Consider the following 11,627-nt stretch of genomic DNA (forward strand, 5'->3'; position numbering starts at 1 on the left):
CATACCCGGTCCCTGCCTGTCCCCGCCCCACATACCTGGTCCCGGCTTCTCCTGCCGCCCGCCCGCCGGCTCCGCTTCCCCGCCCGCCGGTCCCCGCCCCCGCATACCCGGTCCCTGCCTGTCCCCGCCCGCCCGCCCGCCCGGCCCGCATACCTGGTCCCTGCCCGTCCCCGCCCGTCCCCGCCCCACATACCTGGTCCCGGCTTCTCTTGCCGCCCGCCCGCCGTGTCCTGTTCCGTGCCCGCCGGTCCCCGCTTCCCCGCCCCCGCATACCTGGTCCCTGCCCGTCCCCGCCCGCCCGCCCGGCCCGCATACCTGGTCCCTGCCCGTCCCCGCCCCACATACCTGGTCCCGGCTTCTCCTGCCGCCCGCCCGCCGGTCCCCGCCCCCGCATACCCGGTCCCTGCCTGTCCCCGCCCGCCCGCCCGGCCCGCATACCTGGTCCCTGCCCGTCCCCGCCCCACATACCTGGTCCCGGCTTCGCCTGCCGCCCGCCCGCCGGCTCCGCTTCCCCGCCCGCCCGTCCGTCCGTCCGTCCGTCCGCCCGGCTCCGCTTTGCCGGATCCAGCCACGTGCAGGCAGCGCGGTAAGGGGGCAGGGAGGGGGTGGGGGGGTGGATAGGGGTTTATCTCGATCATTGGTTATCTCGATGGCTTTTGGCAAACCCCTAGGCCGTCGAGATAACAGGGTTTAACTGTACAAAAATATATTCCCAGGTCTCACACAAAAACCAAATTGCTTTGAGTATTTGTCATAATGAAGGCAAAAAGAATTGGCCATGAACAACAGGGACAATAGTACGGATTTGTGCAGAGTCTCCATGGAAAATCTTAAGTGATTCAGCTGTTTCTTTTGAAGTGCTCAATTGTTGCATATTTGAGATCTCAAATTCTGAGAGTTATTGTGTGGCTCTCATTTTACAGAAAAACACATCCTTATACATTGTGATTCATGTCTCCAGCCTTCCCCATGAGTAAATCCTTCAAAATGCAGCTAACATTATTAGAGACAACACTTAAAGGCAATGAAATTCTCTGTGTATATGGCTGTCACTGGAAGGAAATGTATGTCTTTGTGTTTAATTTTGAAACAATTGTTGTCTGGTATTGGGCAAGTTCTCTTTCTGTGCCGAGTTATTTCAACTTAAGGCTATGTCTTCACTGCACAGCTATAGCAATGTAAAAACACACCTTGTTATCTCCATTTAAAATCTTAGTGGAGACAAGGGACAGTAATTCTTTCCTCGATGTGTAGCTAGGAGAGGACAACGCTAATCCCCTCACTTTAGGTTGACTGTGACAAGCTACCTCAAGTTAAAACCTCTAAAGTGCCTTGTCTCCATTAGGATTTCACATCAAAATAGCTGTCTTGGGGTAAAAACACACTGTTTGTGCATTGAAGACAAAGCCTAACTGTTAAAGGCAGAGAGCGCTCTATTGGACTGTAGCTGAAGCCTCTTTTTTCCAGCTGTTACTACTGCATGTGGCAGCTCAGCACCTGCAGAATTGTAGTTGCCCTTTCTCTCTGGTTTTGGTTACACAATAGGAATCAGAATTATGCACTAGGAGACAGTCTCAAGTTCCAGCACTCAGAATTGGTCCAAAAAACAGGAACATTTTACACACACACATTCACATGTGCTTTTTTTAAAAATGTTTTTGACCAGCTCCACTCTGACTCCCCAGTAACACAGTCTCTATAGAAATGCAAAAGCATCTTTTGATGTCACTTATAAAATAAGTGGCCCCTATACCATTTGGGCTGAGCTTGAACTGCTGGTTGATCACATGTTGTCACATGCTCATGTGCAGCTTTGATTCTGCAGTATGACTGCTCAGCTATTTTAAAGCCTTTGCTTTTCAAATAGCTGCGGGCATGTGACTTTCACAGAGCTTGTCCATTACTCTTAGGGCTGACACTGTCAGCAGCCTAGAACAGTGGAAACTGACAAGCCAGGAATATTCTTAGCTGTTGAGGATCAGGATAGAATCTCTGCTCCAGCAGGCCAAGCAGGAATTTTGTTGATGGCTGCAGCAGCTACTGGGAAGGCTCAGCCACAGCCATCTCCTGTTAGTTGACGTGGTTATCATTAAACCGATGAAATGGTCAGTCTTTGCTTATATTAGGGCATTTCCCAGATGCCATTGGGAGGATTCGGACCTGCAGATCCAACAACATTGGTAGGGCTATTACCAAATTCCTCTAACCCTGGGGATTTTGCACGTTCCAAGGTTAAGTACTAATTCAAATTTACACTGCTTTCCCCCATTGAAAAAGACTTGGAAATTACCGCCATCATTCCTAAGGCCCATCAGTGAAGCGCTTAACCACCTGCAGAACTTTAAGCAATGGGGCTGCTCATGTGCTTAAAGTTGCTCACAGGCTTGACTGTTTTGCTGGATTGAAGCCTAAGGAAAGATGTGCTCAGTATTAGTCTCTGAAACCATCTTGACAAGGAAGCTTTGTGTGTTTTATTGCAGAGTCGCTGCACAGCTATAAACACAGTCAATTGCACTCCATGCTATTTTCATTTCAAAGTGTGAACATATTGGAATTTGAATTCTAATTAAAATAGCTACTGGAGTCCCATAAACTGCTAGGGAAGAAACGCTAACACTGACTTTTAGTGAAAAGCTGATGGTCCGTGCTAGACTTATTTTTTTTAGCCTGAACAGGTTAGCATGAAAGGTGGGAAAATTGACACTCTTCCCCAATAATTTCTTCTTTCCTTAGAAGGAGGATTAAGAAACAGTCTTATTTTATAAGCTGGTATTTGCCTTTACAGTTTACTCATTTTTGTGCTGCCGCAGAGAGCTGGAGAAACATTTTCAAGTGAAATCATTACAGGGAGTGCTATTCTGCACAGGAATTTGTACCAAGCAAGAGTTACTAAAAGTAGAAGTTTGGCAAATTGCATCAACTCCTGGTCCGTTGAAATTCCAGTTTAGCCACTGCCAATATAATACACTATTTAGTGCTTTGTAACATGAATTTGCTTTGACTACATATCCTTTTAGGTGACAATCGCATATTAGTTGTGCTCTGGGAAAGACAGCAATACCAAGAATCATTAGAAATACTGGCTCTATATGCTCTAATTTGGGGCACCCTCCCCCTCCCCCTTCCCCTTCCCCAGGCCCTTTAAGGCATCAAAAACATTGAACTGGGTGTTAGTCTTGTGTCTAAGGTCTCTCCTGCCCTCCTCCAAACATTTGGCCAAAAAAGGGAGGAGAGTGGCAAGTATTGAAATATTTTCCAATAGAGTACGTCATTTAATAAAGAGAGGTTAGAAAGATCTTCACCAACTTACTGTATTTTCAAGCATGCTTGCACATGTATCTCACGTTGTTAATATATAGGCGCACACACCTCCACTCACGCAAATGTGTTGGTAAGAGCCATGTGTTAAATTACAGAGTCCATAACCAATACAAATGTAGCAGATGGCTCCAAAACTTATCATGTACCTTTATAGCACCACCTGCCTCTGCTCACTAATCTGTTTCCTTGGACCTTCCTTCCAGCATTCCACCCCACCTTTTAAAATAACAGCAATAATGAACTATTATTCCTTTTAAACCTTTTGTTAAAAAAAATGGTACAAGAGCTTTAAGGCTGCATGGTTAAACACTCAAACGTTAGCAAATGTAAAAGTTAAGATCATACACTACACTAACTCTTCCCCTGTGTGTCTATGAACTGAGGACATTGCCTTTAATGATATGATCATATGCTATTGCAGATGAAGCATCGTCATTTTTCTACAACCTGAGATGCATGAGTGACATCTTGCAATTTTTATTCTTGTATATTTACACAGATTTCATTATAATAGTCATTTGAGCCCCGTCTGTAACAGCCCAGTAATGCCCATAACAAACATATCATACTGCAGAAAAAACTAGGAGAAAAGTTAGTTGAGAGTGACAGTATTCTAATGTAATCCATATCTGAAATAATAGTCAAAACAAACATACTGGCCAAGCAACCAGCATTTATAAATCCACAAAAAAAGAAATCTGTAGTAGGAGTGCTGACAGACTGAGCTATATTGCTACTATAAGGGCAGGTGACGCTCTGAGAACAGCATACTTCAATTTTGACAGACAGCATTTTTTTTTCTTAACAAAATGTTTAGATTTAATTACGTTAATATCTACTAAAGTGACACAATCAACATGCAACCTCAAATCAACTGGTGACTTACAAACCAACAGTACATTTTGAGTATGGAAATTTTGTTGCAAATGGAACATTAGATCTTTTACTATTAATTTTTCTTACAGTTTAAAGCCCTTTTAAGCCTCCTGCTACACAGAGCCATCAGGAAGTAAGCTATTTGTAACACAAGAACTGCTTCATACCTTTGGTTTTGTTTCAGCAGTAAGAGGTCAGACATGTAAGTCTCAGGATGACTAACTTCAGCCAGACTAACCCACACACAGGCCAGGTCAAACTTTACATAATTCCTTATTTGCTGTAAATTGTCAATTTGGTATTAAGTGAATCAGGATTCCAAAAAACAGGTAGGTCAAATCGATTATTGCCTGCTTTGAGATTTGTTGCTTCATTAGATATCAGCAATATGACACACTGCAACAGTTAGGATTATATACTGGAATCCATGTCTGAAATTCAGAACTTCATGAGCATGGTGCTTAATTTATTCATATTTAATACTGTGAAGAATACTTTCAGTTTTAAGGGGAAGGTTTTGTTTGGATTTCTTGGAGAGCAGTAGCCCAAAGAAACAGATACCATCTCTCCTTACAGCCAGACCTTGATATGAAGACACTTAATTAGGGCTTGGCTACACCTGAAAGTTGCAGCACTGGGAGTTACAGTGCTGGTCATGCAGCTGTGTAGGAGCAGCGCTGGTGTGTGGCCACACTCACAGCTACCAGCGCTGGTGTGTGGCCACATTTGCAGCATTTACAGCGCTGTTGGGAGTGCTGCATTATGGGCAGCTATCCCAGCATTCAAGTGGCAACAACGTGCTTTTCAAAAGAGGGGGGGTGGAGGGTGGTGTACTGTGACAGGGAGCGGGGAAGATAGAGAGAGTGGATTTTTGGAGCCAACACTGTGTGTTAGCTTCCTGGATTGAAAAATCACAAAATGTTCGCGAACCCTTAGTCTTAATTGCAAACAGCCTGCATCCAACGCTGTTTCTCTGTCAAGCAAACATTCACTCCCTGCCTCTCATTTGATCGTTCACAGCCAGGTACAGATAGCTCCTGTTTGCTGTGATCAGTGTTTGTTTTTTTAGATAAGCAGTTCAATGGAGCTCCGATCGGAGTTCACAACAAAACAAAGAGAGGCTGCATAACAAAACAAAGAGAGTAATTTAGTTAAAAGCATTCTGGGATATCTCCTTATTCCCTGGAGGCCAATAAAAGCGCTGGTGTGTGTCCACACTTGATGAGCAGCGCTGGATCACCAGCGCTGCAATCGCTACACCCTAACCTGACCAGGTGTACAGCCAGCGCTGCAGCCAGGGAGTTGCAGCGCTGGATGTGCCTTGCAGGTGTGGACGGTTACTAATTGCAGCGCTGGAAAGCCTCTACCAGCGCTGCAACTTGCAAGTGTAGCCAAGCCCTTATCTGTGTCCCCTCCTTCCATTTTGAATTCTACCTCTGTCCTCTCCCTTTTGTTTCTTCAGTTCTCTTCCACACACTTAGCTAATCTCTTCTTTCACTACACCTTCCCAAGAGCCAAAAACCTTCCCCACTATTTCATTAGTCCTCACAAGGGCAGTCAGTATATCAGATCCTAGCGAGCATCCCCTTCCAGCTAACGGGCAATCCAAACTTCTGACACTTTGGAATCTGGCGGTGTTTCCAGCTCCCAAAGCTGGAACAGAATCCAGCCACTGCCCCAATCTCAGGGTCTGGAGGCACCCTCTCAGGACATAGACGAACTTGGTACCTACTTTGAGTGTTGGAACCTGCTATCCAGCTGCCTAGTCCCTCTGGGCATAGTACTGACGCTTCAGATTCTGTTGTTTAGATATGCCCCATCCCACAACCCACGCAAAAGGTGTGAAGTTTCTGGTTTACAGTTCAACTCTCTCAGGGGCAATGTGGTGATTATGAAAGCTTAACACATACTAGTAGACAGGCTTGCACTGATTCTAGCATCACTGCTCTTTCCTGAAGAGAGAAAGCAAGGAATACAGATCACTCAGAAAACACCAGAATGTCCCAAGTGCAATGTCCCTCTCTGGCTCACTCTTCCATTGGGGGAAGGGACAGGAAGGGTAATCAACTGTGTTGCATCAGGCAAGCAGGATCCATCCTCTTGTTCACCCTGTAACAGCTTCCCCTCATGTTAACCCATGATGAAGATAGGTGTACACACACACACTTTTACCATGACATTAATCTCATGCTGCAATTTCATAAAATCTGCAATTCAGAAGTGGTACAGGCAGAACCTCCAAATTATCTCACGGACCAAATACTGCGCCTTGTTCTCAATGGTAGCAGTACTCTGACTGGGAAAATCATGCCTTGTACTGCTTCCCAGTGAATCCGCCCCCAAATATGTTCTACTTAGGCTGAAGCAGCAGCATCAACAGATATCAGAGGGCTCTATATCCAGCCTTCCATGCATTAGGGGCCTCAACTATCCCTTCCTTTCTTTTGTTTTCCTATGCTTATACTGCCTTCAGGGTCAGCATAGTCACCTATGGCAGCATAGACAGGAACAATTCTCCATACATCTTAATTTTAGAATTCAAGTGACATGGGAAAAAAAAATCAATCCTGATTAGATCACAGAGTCAGTGAAAAATAAGACTCATTTTTAGGAAGCAAAATTCCATTTTTCAAAGGGCATTTTCTTCAGTTCATTCCCAAGCATACTTTCAGACACTTCAGATTGTTTAAATGGATGTGGAAAGGACAATTAGCAGTAACAAGTGTTAGATGGCAGCAATGACCTACATTCATCATAAGTAAGGCTATGATTTAGTCGTGGATATTTTTAATAAAAGTCATGGACAGGTCACAAGCAACAAACAAAAATTCATAGCTGGTGACCTATCCATGACTTATTTAGTCATAAGAACGTCCATACTGGGTCAGACCAAAGGTCCATCAAGCCCAGTATCCTGTCCTTTGACAGTGGCCAATGGCAGGTGCCCCAAAGGGAATGAACAGACGGTTATCATAAAAAAAAACAGGAGTACTTGTGGCACCTTAAAGACTAACAAATTTATTTTAGCATGAGCTTTCGTGAGCTAAAGCTCACTTCTTCGGATGCATAGAATGGAACACACAGACAGGAGATATTTATACATACAGAGAACATGAAAAGGTGGAAGTATGCATACCAACAGGCAGAGTCTAATCAATTGAGATGAGCTATCGTTAGCAGGAGGAAAAAAAACTTTTTGAAGTGATAATTAAGATGGCCCATAGAAGGTGTGAGGAGAACTTAACATAGGGAAATAGATTCAATTGGTGTAATGACCCAACCATTCCCAGTCTTTATTTAGACCACAGTTAATGGTATCTAGTTTGCATATTAATTCAAGTTCAGCAGTCTCTCTTTGGAGTCTGTTTTTAAAGTTTTTTTGTTGCAAAATTGCCACCTTCAAGTCTGTCACTGAGTGGTTATAAAGGTTGAAGTGTTCTCCCACTGGTTTTTGAATGTTATGATTCCTGATGTCAGATTTGTGTCCATTTATTCTTTTGCGTAGAGACTGTCCAGTTTGGCCAATGTACATGGCAGAGGGGCATTGCTGGCACATGATGGCATATATCACATTGGTAGATGTGCAGGTGTACGAGCCCCTGATGGTGTGTCTGATGGGATTAGGTCCTGTGATGGTGTCACTTGAATGGATATGTGGACAGAGCTGGCATCGGGCTTTACCATTCCTGCCCATCCTGGCTAATAGCCATTGATGGACCTATCCTCCATGAATCTATTTAGCTCCCTTTTGAACCCCATTATAGTACTGGCCTTCACAACACCCTATGGCAAGGAGTGAGGTCACCCACACTGGCCACTGCAGAAGTCACAGAATCCATTACTTCCATGATCTACGTGACAAACACAGCACCCGAGCTATAAGCATTAACTTAAAGCTGCACAAAGCTTTCACCTGACCATTCTGGACTCATCATTTCTCTCCCTGTCCTATAAGCAGCCGTTCAAAAAGCCCTATTCTGCTAGAAAGTGAGAATGCTCAGGTTTCTTCCACATCAATGCAATGGAAGATTTCTATATAGTTACACAAACCTGAAGTGATACTGAGCAATATGCCAACATTAACAACCTTATTTAGGCACCTGAATTATATCATCTGCTGATATTGCATAGTATATGAGCACCATCAAGAGAGAAAACCTGAGGCATTCATATTATATTGTGTGGTCACACTGTGTATGTATCACTCGACCAGAATACTACAGCCATAGAGTTCTTGCTGTTCACCTCTGATTTGACTAGATCAATCAGAAGCACAAATTAGCATTTCTCTACACTACAAGAATGACAAGAATTATACTGCAGTTGATTAAAAGGCTTTAGTCAGAGACCCCTTTTAAATAAAGGGCCTTCCTTCCCCAATAAAATACTCTTTTCCACTACTGGCCATAGTGTAGTGTTATACTACATAGCAGTGTTTCTCAAACTGGGGTCACCGCATGTGTAGGGAAAGCCCCTGGTGGGCTGGGCCGGTTTGTTTACATGCCCTGTCGGCAGGTCCGGCCGATCGCGGCCAGTGGGAGCTGCAGTTCACTGCTCCAGGCCAATGGGGGCTGCTGGAAGCGGCATGGGCTGAGGGACTTACTGGCGCAGCTTCCAGCAGCCCCCATTGGCCTGCAGCGGACGACCCCAGTTTGAGAAAAACGGCTATATAGAAGGTAAATTCACACAAGCAGATTACTTCCCATGCATATGAGAGTATAGATCTTATGCTGGGAGTTAACTTCACTCTCCTAGTCAATATGCCTTTGAATAAGACCGGTTCCAAAGTCCAAGGGTGTTTGAAAGCTTTAGTGCATAAGGGCTTCTGTATATACCTATAGTCGTTACCAGTACATAATTAAGTACTTTGGGATACTTAGAGTGTAATCTCAACTATTTTACTTTGCACATTATTTTGATTTCTATGTAAAGTTTTCACTCGTTTCCACAAATTCATTCTACCATTCAAGGCAGTTTGGTCTCTGAATTACATATTTTAGGAACAATAATGAGAAAAAGTCACTGTCAGTAATCTGCTAATAACCTCCACTGGCAGGATTGTGCGTCATTGTCATGTCTGAAACATGAAGGATAAGCAAAACTCTCCTCACATGAGTTTAGGAGACACATGATATGTGATGGTTGGGTTAAGACTAGCATGGAAATATAAAGTGAACACATCACAAAGATTCACTTGGTTGTGTAGACTCCTGAAAGCTAGTTTTTATAGACATAAAATAACTGTTTTAGTAGGTTAGACACTTATAGCTGGTATGTGGGAGAACGTAACTGTTAAGAGACTACAGATAGTTTTATAGAATATACAGACCATAGTGAGAAGTAGAAGTGTACCCACCTAATTCCCCCTCTACTTACATTCGTCCCTGCTGTATCGGGGATGTTGTCTTTGGGCATTGGCATCTGAATCACTTTTAGCTTTTTCTGTCTTCGGTGCTTGATTGCAACTAGACCATAAAACACTCTTGCAACAGAATGTAGCTCCTCTTTCTTGCAACATATCAAGTCTGAAATCAGTAGATTCTTTTTGTTCCAAAATACTTTGTGAACACTTTGAGATACTCCCAGAACTTCCATCTATCCATTTTGCAGAGTACCTGGGTACTTGGGAGTCAAATTGTGAAGCAGTTTTCTGTCTGTCTGATGTCTGAAGTTAAAAAGCTGGTGTTGAGAAGTTTTTCTGCTGTCTGAATCAGAATCCAAATCTTTGTTTTGTGCATACTGTATAATCCTGTTAATTTTTTTGCTCAAGATACTTTTTACTTCTGCATAGGTACTTTTGGAGAGTTTTGACCGAGGGCAGTCCTGATTTGCTATTAAATGGAATTTTTCAAAGCAGTCTCTGTGCCCCCTTAATGATCTTGTGTGTAGAAGATTGGATTTTGGTACCCCTGTAAAGACAGATATGACATTGACTATGTAAATTGTGTGTTATTCCATAATACCGTTAATACTTAGAAAGCAAATGCTTACATTTTAGAAGTTAAATTTGTGGTTCTATATATTGTTTCCAGGACTCTCATACAAAATGTGTTGGCAGTTTTCCATGTAAGTGGATCTGAAGACAACTGAGGCTTCAATGAGCACAAAAAGGCCATAAATATATGCTGCATCAACACTTAAATATCAGAGTATTAGACTTACTGTTTTTGTTTTGGAGAGAAGGTGGGTGATGTAATATCAGTTATTGGATGAGCTTCTGTTGGTGAAAGAGACATGCTTTTGAGCTACACAAAACTCTTCTTTTGCCTATGTTATATTCTTATAGTGAGGTGCTCTAGCAACTCCATGTTTTGGAGCAGACAATTGAAATTTGGTGTCAGGGATGTGCTTTTTGCTGTTCCTGTGAACATCCACTCAAATGTGGCCATGTTATGAACTCTGAAAAATTGGTTCATAGCTGCTCAGTAGAGGTTTGTTAGAGGATTGCAGTATTATTCTTCAAAGATTCACTCTGTACTGAGCATGCACCTAGGGCCGGCTCTACGCACCAGCATGTTCTTGCGGCGGCACGTGGCACTTTTTAAGGGGCGGCACTCCAGTCCTTTTTTTTTTTTTTTTTTTGCTTCGGTGGCGGCACTCCAGCTTTTTTTATTATTATTTTTGCTTCGACTTTTTTTTTTTTGCTTGGGCGGCAAAAAACCTGGAGCCAGCCCTGCATGCACCACCATTCCCCTAACATCTCCTATGCTCAGGCCAGACTTCACATGCATTAATGCCACAATACATGTGTAATCCACACACTTCCTGGGTGTGGTGTTCTGTCCCATCTAGTGGCACCAAGACCACTTAGCAAGAGAGATAAAAAATGAGTCTGCTCTACAGCCTTAGCTAACAGCCAGTTGGCTTTTAGCTCATGTGGTAGAGCAGGGATGGGCAAACTTTTTGGCCCGAGGGCCACATCAGGGTTGCAAAACGGTATGGAGGGCCAGCTAGGGAAGGCTGTCCCTCCCCAAACAGCCTGTCCCCACGCCCCCTATCTGCCCCCTCCTACTTCCCGCCCCCTGACTGCCCCCCTCAGAGCCCCTGATTCATCCAACCCCCCCTCCTTGTCCGCTGGACCGCCCCCTCCTGGGACCTCCCGCCCCTACTCATCCCCCAGGACCCCACCCCCATCCAACCCCCCCAGCCCCTTTCGGAATGTGGTCCTGTGAACATGGGCGGAGAACTCAGGAGGTGCAGGGGCAGCTGCGCAGCTGGAGAGAAGCAGCGGTTTCACCTTCAAAGCGCCGCTTCTCTCCATCTGGCTGCGCGGCCGCCCGGTGCTCCTCCTCAGTCCTCCCCCCACTCCTGCCACCTGCTCCCCTGAGGCTGTAGATGAGCCTCCCTCCCTGCTCTCCCCTGCTCCCTCCCCCCCCCTGCAGGGGTGTGCGCCGGTGCTGAGCTGCCCGGCGGCCCAGTGAGGGGGAACA

At 44.6% G+C, this 11,627-nt stretch overlaps 1 pseudogene; it reads right to left on the reverse strand.

The window, feature by feature from the left end:
• Positions 1–9,565: 9,565 nt before the first annotated feature.
• Positions 9,566–10,433, reverse strand: LOC123359390 (annotated as a pseudogene).
• Between the last annotated feature and the right edge of the window lie 1,194 nt (positions 10,434–11,627).

This window comes from Mauremys mutica, unplaced genomic scaffold, assembly GCF_020497125.1.
Source record: "Mauremys mutica isolate MM-2020 ecotype Southern unplaced genomic scaffold, ASM2049712v1 Super-Scaffold_100113, whole genome shotgun sequence".
NCBI classification, from domain to species: Eukaryota; Metazoa; Chordata; order Testudines; family Geoemydidae; genus Mauremys; species Mauremys mutica.